Genomic DNA, 8,665 nt, shown 5'->3' with positions numbered 1-8,665 from the left:
CACAGATCTCTCAAGTGTCTTCAGATAGATGAAAACCAAAACAGTGGAACCACTTTAATGGATTTGGCCAAATCAAATCAGGGACAGTGATCCAAATCAATTAATTAAATCACTGTCCCTGATTTGGGCTGAATCCAAATCTGAATCAAATAGGGCCTGCTTCATACACCCCTGGAAGACATGTGCACTGTTTCTTTAAACCAGGAGCAAGAAGCCAGATGGGCAAAGGTTCTAGGCAGAAACTCTATAGGGGAGCACAAAGATACAAATGTAGCTGTAGGGATAATCCTATTCTCTTTGTTCTTTTTACTAGTTTAGGAAGAAAGTGACCGTCTCTGTCATTGTTTACAATGGTCACATGACACTTTCTGCAGCATTCCCTTTTTCCTGAATTACTTCCCACATGAGGAATGATGAAGGACTTCCACAGAGTCATTCTACTCTCCATGCAGAATGAAAAAGACCTTCTGTTCATTACTGGGCCCTATGTATTGGTGGGGAGACAATGCTGCCCTCCTTACAGCCCACCTCAGTGATGACAACTGGGATGCTGAATTTAATGGAGAATTCAATACCTTATGTAATTTCTCAAACACAGAAAAATCCTTCAGTATCACCCCCCTTTTGTATTGCACAAACTCTGTTGCTTAATGAATAAGGTATGGGAGAAAAATAAATTTGGAATTGTAGAGTGAAAGTAATTTATAGTACATGGACATGTGGATAAGTTGAAATGGCTGGTTTACATAACTACCTACCTAACAGATGTTTTCTTAATTCATTTATATTTATAAACTGTGTTCAAATCCTTGGTTGAAAATGGCTACAGATGTTTGTAATATAATAGTAATTATTTTAACTGGACTGTAAGGGGGACACAGATTACAGCATCACTTCAGAATTCTCCAGTTCAAGTATACTTTAATATAACTCTATGCTGTATGACAAGTTGTCTGCAATATTACATTGCATACATATGTGCTAAAAATATAGGTGCAGATTTTTCTTTTTAGCAACCTCCTTTATGAAGAATTATTTTTTGTAAATTTATACTTTAAAACGTTATTTTTTTCTCATCATGTTTGCTCCAGTAAGTAAGAAAACTAAAGGCAACTTTAAAGGTTTTTCAGTAGTTAACCTTATAAATAATCATGCATACAGTCTTTGCCTCTTCCCTACTTCTGCTGGAGGAACAAACAGTTTAGAAGGACAAGAAAGCAAGAGGTCTACTGTACAAGGCTTTGATTTGCAGGCGATGTGAATTTACTTCTCAGGCAACGTGTCTACACGAGCCACCCACTGTGCAGTTGTTAACCTCTTTAATAGTATATGAGCATGGGTGACTGGTGCCTCCTGAGTCTAGAGAACACCAGATCGCCAATGCAGGCCCAGCTGATGATCACTGACTAGGAGGCAGAAGGGGGATCCTCCAGCCACCAATTGCTGGCTGGAGAGGGAAAGCGGGGGTTCCCCAGCAGCCAATTGCCGAGCCAGTGGCAAAACTGGTGAAACCAGAAGTGCACTTCCACCGGCACTTCCGGTTTTATGGCTAGTGCTTCCACGGGGTGCATGTTCATCTGGAGAGAGACTTCCTTGTTTTACATTCCACCCAAGGCATTTTTAAAGCACCTTCTGGGCATGTCTACACTGAAAATGACTGCACAAGAGAGTACTGCAGTGCATGTTGTGCCCCCCAAAAAGACGAAAAATAGCTACCTTAGTGTGGGGTTTGGTATGAATGAATACGTTACTTTCTTGGGGATGTTGATTTGAAGGCAGCTGTTCTTCCCATATAAAATATAAGATGAATACCTGACAGGGCACCACTTTCCATTTCTTTTACTTCTTTCTCCACTGACAAGAGGAGTGTCTTCAAGAGTCTTTGGGTGAATCTGATATCTTTTATTAGACCAACTTAAATAGTTGGAGAACAATTTTTAAGCAAGCTTTTGGGTTCAAAAACCTTTTGTCAGGCTAAGGAAGTTTCAGCAGTTGATGTGTGCTCTTCCTGGATGGAATGAACAGTAAAAAAGCCAGAGGCTGGGCTGGTATGCATACAAGACAGGCCATCAGTGAAAATGTAGATTGCGGAGTCAATGGGTGAGTGACAGGCTGGGTGAGGGGGAGAGAAGGGAGATGAATAGTGGAGAAGTACCTGGGAAGTCAGCTGTGAGGCAGGTTATAATGTGTCATAAATCCAATGTCTATATTTAGTCCATGATTTTAGTATACAGGAGGTTCATAGGCTCATCTCTGGGAAGTGTTTTGTAAGTTTCTTTTGAGGATCAGGACTGAGAGATTAGAGAGAGAGTGGTTTTCTTGTATGCATACCAGCCCAGACTCTGGCTTCTTTACTATTCATTCCACCCAGGAAGAGCACACATCAACTGCTGAAACTTCCTTAGCCTGACGAAGGGTTTTTGAACTCTAAAGCTTGCTTAAAAATTGTTCTCCAACTATTTAAGTTGCTCTAATAAATGATATCAGATTCACCCAAAGAACCTTGTCTCCCTATGTCCTTAGACCAACATGGTTACAACCTGCACCCTTTCAAGAGTCTTAACATTTAATCCATGTTTGACACTTTGTGTAAGTGAGATCTCCATATTAATTTTTCTGTGTGAAGCCCTCCAATGGGGACTAGCAGAGAAAGAGTTAACAACTGTCCTCTTTTTTTAGTCTTTTCTGGCTTTGAGTCATTGGCATCCCATCTGTTCCAGGCACTGTCCGTAATTCTTCCCAGCATTCTCTAGGGAAGGTAGTACAATATTCAGGAATTTTAACAATCCTGACAGATTGGGGACCACATACAGAGCAAAATTATTAGATTATAAGAAATCCAATCACATTTGCGGCCCCAGTCCTGTGTTTTTAAGCATTAGGGTTCAGATGCTTTGCTCAATTATGAATATTTTATATGCAACAGAGATTAGGTTATTGCTTTTGCCTCTCCATTTTGTCCCCAGAGGAATAGTATAAATTTTAATGTTTGATTGGAGGAATGTAATGAATAAATTAATCTTACATCTAATAAAACCTGACAGTTTTCTCATAAATTGTCTTTGCAAACTATACACTGTGCTAAGAGTGATTAAACAGCATGGAAGCAAGACAGGAAAACACACAGACATATACACAAAATAAGAAATCATAAAAGTGTTTAGTTTATTCCTGAACCAAAGTTCAGTTAGAAAGAAGTGAAATATAATAACAGCTCAAGGGAATTCATCAGCTTCCCAAAATATTATGCTTTTTTTTTTTTTTTTTTTTTTACAAGGAATCTACCTTTACTAAAACCTTCTAACAGGCAGCAAAAACAGCCAGTTAAAAAGCCCAGCAAGTTCCTTAACATCATTTCATTACTGCCACTTCACTTGGTTTACATCAGGCAGTCAACTTAAACTTTGTACTCCACATTTCCAAAAAATATATGCAAATTATAAACAACAGGTCACTAGAAATGATTAAATTCCATTTCCTGCTGAAGACAGTTTCTTTCCAAGCACTGTCATGCGCATTTAACAATTTTCCAAAGTTCTGAATAAGCTGCAAAGACTTTAACTTGGTCAGCATCTCTTGTACACATGAATGAGGAAAAGATACAGAGGGGAATAGAAAGAAGTATTTTACCTCATATAAAACCTTAATCATATGTACAAGTGTTTTCCCAACCTCCTCAAAAACAAAGCCCAGGCAGTGGTAAAGAGGGAAACTTTCCTGGGATTTCTATCTGCTAACAGAGAAATTACTACACTCCCTACGTCTGTTTTGATTCCTCCCATGTCTCTCTCTCCCATCCATATGTTCTCTATGCCATGCCCTATTCTCTGATGTACTTCCTGTCTCCTGCACCCACAATGCTGTCTCTGTGTACTGTCCCTTCCTAGGCCTCTCCATACCATGTCCCCACAATAAATATTGTGTCTCCCTCATTGATCCACCACTCTCCCCTCAGTCTTCTGCACTTCCTATGTCCTCCTCCTCATGCCCTCTGAATTCTGATTCTGTCTAAGCCACCCTCACACTCTACAATTTCTTCTTTCATATCCCACCAATGTCTTGCCAACTGCCATACTGCCATGTGCCCTTCCTTCTGCTTCTATCTGTATCATCTATTTCTGGTTCCACAAAAGACTGGTCTATATATCCAGTGTCCTTCTACCCCCCTACCTGGAGTGGTCCTCTTGAAATCTTTTCTGAGCATCTGTCCTCCCATATTTGAGCCTAGTTCACACTCCTTGTCTTAGGCTCAGCCCAGCAGCAGAGCCTGCCCTGTGACAAAGTCCACGATCCTAGAAGAGTGGAACATTTACCTGGCAAGTCATTTTGTATTAATGCATATTTCTGCTCTTAACCCAACTCATTGGGTGGTAAAAACATGCCTGCCAAGTGCAATAAAGAGATTGCAGAATACCCAAAATGTCCTTAGGAAATATCCTTTATGTAAACCCAGAGATAATCTAGCTAGTTCTGTCCCCTTCCACACCTCATGATCCCCAGTACCAGAGTTTATATTACTCCCTAGAAGGGTAAAGAGTTTAGTTGGGATTCTGAGGATGCCAAGAAATGTTGGAGTTACAAATCTTCTCAAGGAAGTTTCTTCACAAAGAAAAATATTTTTATGCTGCTTCGGTGACTAGTTCTTTAGCTTCACCAGGCTCCATTGACATCTTAGGATAAGGTATTCCTAAATTAGCCCCCAGAACTAAGCAATATGGAGAACTGGGGAGAATAAGAATTGCCATAGCAGGAGGTGCTGCTACTTTTTCTTTTGACATTGGTTTATAACAGGAGTCCTAACAGAACTCAGAATATTTTCACTGTGGTCTAACTGTAGACTTATAATTAATGATTAGCAACAGCACCTGGAGCTAGCTAATTCTTTGAGGTTTCTATGAGAGTTTCATTGTTGATTTTTTAAACAAGATTCCTCCAAATTTACAGGCTATTTTATAGACTTACTAATTTTTCACAAGGGAAGAATAAATGAGTAGCTGGAGTGGAGCTTAGAATAGAGGCTATTTAGACTTAATTTATAAATTATGAATTTGAAAACTCTTTATGGAACTGAGAATCACTTTAAAATTAATTGGAATGAATCAATCTGCTTCCATCTTGTAGCTGGCTTAGCATTTCCCTTCATATTTCAAATCTGTCTATAGCAACAGGATCTCTCTGCATTGCTCAGTTCTTGGACCTACAGTAGAGGAGAGGGTGTCTATGTTGTAAGTGGGATGCAGGGCAAGGCAAGGACATTACTCTTTCCCCCAACAAAGGCAAAAAGGAGTATTTTGGCCCCTAAATTCTGCAGATCACAGGGTATCCTGCAGAGTAATAGAGCCATGTGTGTGGAGATCATGTGATCCTTTCTCAGGCCCAGAGCCAGGTGACCTCATCTCTGGGTCACTGGCAGTGTGGTTCATTTCCCTTTGCTCTCACCACTCTTGTGTTAAGTTGTCCCACAAGGGTTTCCAGAGGGACTGTGGAATATTAATGCTGCTCCAACATGCCTTAATGCTAGTGGAGCAACTGATGGTTTCTCTAAGAGGTGTGATGTTGCTCTCACACTGCCTTTTCTGTATTCCCACAAAACTCTCCATATACAAACCATAGAAAGGGGAGAGAGAAACTATGGGATAGGGTGATAGTAACTGCTGTACTGGCAGTTAGCACCCCCTCCAGCACAAGATGCTGGGATATTCCTGTCCCAGAATCATGATCACTGTGACTGAATTTACAGTTAATTGAATCCAAATGTGCACAACACATGCACAACTGCAAAAGCATATTGGTCTAATACAGTATTTTTTCCTTGCTGACACAGCTGCATATGTGCTGGACTAGTCTGCTTTAAACTCAGTTAATGAGTTTAACTCCCCACAACAGGCTTACATATTGTAGGGCTTGGCCAGCAGCCCTTTATGCTAAGTTTTGTCCTCAGATTTTACCATGAAGTGGAACATTTAAACACAGTTGGCACTCCTGTCAGCATGCTAGTGGACTGCTGTGGAGGCCAATGAGACTGGGACTGGTGCAGCCTGGGAATGTCTCAGAAGCCAATGACTATGTGACAGTTTGACAGCCAGTACCACTGAGTGTGTGCTTTGCTGCATGCTGAAATGTTAGATTGGTAAAGTGCACTTAAGTCAAGAGTTGTGCCAACCCTGCAGCCCCTGAAACTGGTATAAGAAATGAGGCAGAATTCCAACTTTTATATAGGAAATTATAGAGTTTAGAGGCACAGGCCAATAAGCCAAAGGGAGGGAACAAGTAAAAGATAAAGGAACGTCAGCAACTGTGAAACATGTACTCAGTAATTTAATGCCACCCTCGTCCCCACACACCTTTAGAGGTATTGCCAAACAGGTCTTTAGTCCCAGTGTGCTCAGACAGCAGCCCATAGCTGCCCCCAAGTCTAAGTCCAGCTCCTTCAGTCCACACAGGCCTGGCTAACCAAGCCAGCGGGACCTCCAGCTCCACTGTGCACTCCACTTGTGTAGAGCTGACCAGTTTCCATACACAAGCTGTTCTTTCTTCTCTTTACTCCAGCCTCATGCTTCCTCTACCTTTTTCCCCTGCCCCTCAGCTCCCAGGGGGTTTCTGGGAGCTGCAGACCAAATTAGCAGACATCATAGCTCTGCAGACTACCCCTGATTCCACTTGCTATTACACACATTACTCAATACAGAAGTTTGGTTGGGTGCTTAACATCAAAGTGAATCTTAACCCAGTTGTACCTCAAGTCAGGAGGGACCTGAGTTAAGAGACACTTTAGACTTGAATAAGTCATGGCTGACATAAATCGTACTCAACTGCTTGTGGTCCCAACAGCCATTCTGGTGGCCAAGGATAGTGTGAATATATGGTATATTCTCTTCCTATTGGCCATGCCATGCCCTTTACCTGAGGGTTTTGAGAGGCATTATGAGAGTCACTATACAAGCTTTATGCTACCTGGGTTGCCTTTTGTCTCTATGTAGACCCTATGTAGTCTTAGGAGGAGTATCTGGGATTCTGATGATGCCAAGAAATTATGGAGTCAAAGTCTCCTCCTTAGAAGAGCAAATAGTTAAACAAAAGAGCTGGACAAAAATTCCAATTTGAGAGCCCCAGTTAATTGACATTTCTACTTTGATATTTTTTTCTACAGGTCTAAACACATTTATTTTTGGCTTGGGTATGCTTTGCTATGCATTGCTTTTATGGGTATTTACATAGTATGAGGAATAATAATTAAAGTAAGTTGCTGAACATTATGATATTATCCACTGGCAAGTTGCTGGCATCTGAGAATCACACCTGAATTTCAAGGTTTTTTGTATCTTCTGTGAGAGTTGATAAGAGATCGCTTTGCTTGTGTTCATCAGCCATTCAGCAGGTTGGGCTGCCAGTGCCGCCATAAGGAAAGGTCAGCTCTGAAATACATATTGATAATGATAAAGTAAGCACTAATAAAGTTGGAGAAGTTTATACAGACAATTTAGAAACAAAACAAAAACTGGATGTGAAACAGGGTAGCGTGTCTTTTGTCATTTTTATTTCCTGCCCTAACTCCATCCCATGAAGTGTAGATGATTACTAACCTACAACAAAAATAATAATTCTAATAATAAAGCTAAACTAAAACTAGCAATTGCTAACTAAAACTTTAACTCAGGCAAAACCCTTCACTTCACTGAGAGTTTTCTTTGAATAATCAGAATCAGAATGTGACCCTCAAAATATTCAGCACTTGTACATCTCTATTTTCTAATGTGCTTTATTAATATTTTAGTATTTGAATTTTGTTTTCTTCTCTAGTTGCTATGAGTTGACTTTGCTAGGCATTCTGAATGAAACTTGTCAAACTTAAAAAGACAGTAGGTTAGTTGTGTATAGAGGGAGAAATAGAATCTTAAACCTCTAGGGTTGCCTTTTGTGTCCAGCCTAGCTAAGTAGCAACTGAAAATAACTGGCAACTGATGGCTGAATAGTGGCCTTTTTTAAATGTGTTTTGTGGCCTCATTCCAGGTCCCAGGGGACAGCTGCTCTCAATCTAAAGAGTCAACATTACAATTAACCCTAATTGATATCCTGGATGGGAGTTTGAATAAGGTGTACAATGATTAATCCAAATTCTCAATCCAAATTCTGAGTGCCTTCCTGGTTAGTTTGAAAAGATCCCTGCTATCACCTTTTAGGAATGTTAACACCTTATATTAGTATTAAATTTGCTCACAGGAAAAAAAAAAAAAACAAATGAAAAAGCAGTTTGGCTAGTTTGAAAGGGATGTTTTGTTTTCGTGTGTGTGTGTGTGTGTGTGTGTGTGTGTGTGTGTGTGTGTGTGTGTGTGTGTTTTAAACAAACAACCCTGAAGAGTAAAATTCAAAGTAAGACAAGTCTTTTTTTCCTCCCCAGGAGATAATACATCTTTTAATGGAAACATTTGCTATGGAAACATTGACCATAACTTTTATTTACATAATATTGTTTAAAAAAGTGTGTGTGTGTGTGTGTGGCGGGGGGGGGGGGGGGATAAAATCAGTAGTTTGGGCTGTACTGTACATCCACGCATAAATCACGATAAGGGTGTTGTTTGAAAGGGTGAGAGGACGCAGACTAAACGGGATGACTGTTAAACTTCTGGTAGCATAAATGAGCAGAACTGTGAGCCTCTAGGGAGGG

This window comes from Alligator mississippiensis, chromosome 6, assembly GCF_030867095.1.
Source record: "Alligator mississippiensis isolate rAllMis1 chromosome 6, rAllMis1, whole genome shotgun sequence".
Taxonomy (NCBI): domain Eukaryota; kingdom Metazoa; phylum Chordata; order Crocodylia; family Alligatoridae; genus Alligator; species Alligator mississippiensis.
Note: the sequence above shows the minus strand (reverse complement) of the source record.